The 2,335-nt window shown below is 38.5% G+C and overlaps 1 pseudogene; it reads left to right on the top strand.

Moving 5' to 3' along the window:
• The first annotated feature begins 599 nt into the window (after positions 1 to 599).
• On the top strand, positions 600 to 1,637 carry LOC139753634 (putative nuclease HARBI1; annotated as a pseudogene).
• Positions 1,638 to 2,335: the final 698 nt, after the last annotated feature.

Below are 2,335 nucleotides of genomic sequence, written 5' to 3' on the forward strand. Positions count from 1 at the left end.
ACTAGCCTTGTTCCTAAAAAATACCTGAGAGTTGACCTGTAGCTGTGCTAACTCGCTACTTATACTGCCAGAGTTGTTCCCAACTGACCCTACTTGACCTTTCTTTGCTAATTCCTCTTCCTGTGAGTTGCCGCTGAGGATCCCTACCACCAAGATCCAATCCATCCTCGACCGCTACCTATATAATAGTCAAGCTGGGCGCGTTGTTCCTTAGGGGCCGTATGCAGCAAACTTCTTAGGATGCTTAAGTATGCTTAAATACAAAGAACCTTACTTAACTTTAAGAATTTTGCTAAGCATGTTTCTGAAAGCTGCCTTACGCTTAAGTATTTGCTTAGCAGACGACATTGCTTAGCAATGTAAACATGGCTGTACGACAAGAGAGGCTTGTTCAACTGAAAACTTTTAGGCCCCGTAAAGATGTTCTGGGTGTGTTTGATGATGCGGAAATTACCAAAAGATATCAACTGGATCTTGCAGGAATACAGCTTGTCACAGAATTAGTGAGAAAAAAGATAGAAAGTCCTACAGCAAGGAACACGACTATCACGCCAAAACTGAGAGTTATAATATCCTTACATTATCTTGCTACTGGAAAAATGCCGTTATGCAGTGGTGATGATTTTGGACCAACACAACTTACTGTAAGAAGGGTTATTGGACAAACTTTGCAAACCCTAAGCTCCCCATAAATTGTTCGGTGTTTCATTAAGTTTCCCACAGATGTTCGGGAGATACAAACAAAACAAGAAGAATTTATGCAAATTGCAGGCTTTCTTGGTGTTGTGGGTGCTATAGATGGCACTCATGTAGAATAGTGGCACCTTCAGTGAATGAAGAACATTATGTAAATAGGAAAAATTACCATAATATAAACACACAGATAGTTTTTGATGCTAAGTACAAAATACTCAACATCGTTGCAAACTGGCCAGGATCAACACATGATTCGAGAATTCTTCAACGAAGTGGCCTGAGAAGATTATTTGAAAACCATCATGTAACCCCAAGTTGTCATCTTATTGGTGGTAGTGGTTACCCTTGTAAGTGTTTGCTTTTGACCCCTTACCTGCGACCTGAAGATGGTGCTTAGACAGCTTATAACAGGTAGCATAGAACGTTTTGCTGGATGTTTACGTGAGACAAAATGTCAGTATTATCTACATTTCCACATAGGCTATAGAAGAAACAGGCTAGGTTTCATATCTCTTGCAACTTCTTCCACAATCCAAAATTGGCCTAACCTAACCAAATCCAGGATACAGAAGATTTCTGGATAATGAGAAAAGCTTGATTATTAGCCAAGGTGTAACATCCAAACTCAGATTTGTGCATAATACGTTTCTTGTATTACAGGGCACACATGAAAACTAGGTGTATTTTGAAAAGGGGGGATTGGTCAGCTGAAACGATGATGGCATGTTTTGCATGGACAAATCATGGTCAAGCCAGAAAAAGTCTGTCAAATAATCATGGCCTATGCTGTTCTTCATAATATATGTAAAGAGAGAAATTTACACCTTCCAGATAAGAGTGACCTCGACATTCTACTTGGATATAATCTGGATGCAGCAACACACTTAAATCACTTATACCTAGGAGATGGACCTCAAGAAGGTCTACGTTACAGAGACTAATTTGCCGATTTACACTTCATGGCAGAACAGTGATTTGGTACCATGTATACTTTTCAGATAAAAACTAAGTGAAGAATGCACATTGCTGGCAGAATTTTACTATGCTAACTATTATCATGCGGTGTATTCATCTTATTTCAATAAGACATCATGCAAACTCCTCAGGTGTTTTAAAACCATATCTTACCCTTTGTCATAACAATCTGTAGATTTTCATAAATGGTTTTATTACCTGGAAAATCAAACAGCTGACTCTGTAAACATTTATTTCCAGCAAAGAAATACATTAACTTGTTCACACACCAGCATTTGGAGAGAAAAGACTAACAGCAAATTATAAGTGAATTCTTAGACGCGTTAAAAAATATGTTTCGAAGAAAAAAATAGACCATTGTTTGTTGGGAATTTTAACTACTAGGAAGTCGATTGAGAAGTAATGAACACAGGAACTAATGAGACTTCTTTGGGCGTCGGATGATATGTTAAATCAGCAAGAGAACACAATTAGAGGTGGTTATAAACTATTAAGATTAGACTTGGTTTTCACTGAGGCTCTTGACGAGATACTAAACATAAGAGTATTTGTGTCCAATGGGGAAGAGTGACCACTGGAGGTAACAGCGGGAGGTCCAAAGTGAGGGATGAGACTTACAGAGTAGATACAACTATGGAAGAGCAAATTTAAAAAATGGGTCTCG

The sequence above is a fragment of the Panulirus ornatus genome, chromosome 15, assembly GCF_036320965.1.
Source record: "Panulirus ornatus isolate Po-2019 chromosome 15, ASM3632096v1, whole genome shotgun sequence".
In the NCBI taxonomy this organism is placed as follows: Eukaryota; Metazoa; Arthropoda; class Malacostraca; order Decapoda; family Palinuridae; genus Panulirus; species Panulirus ornatus.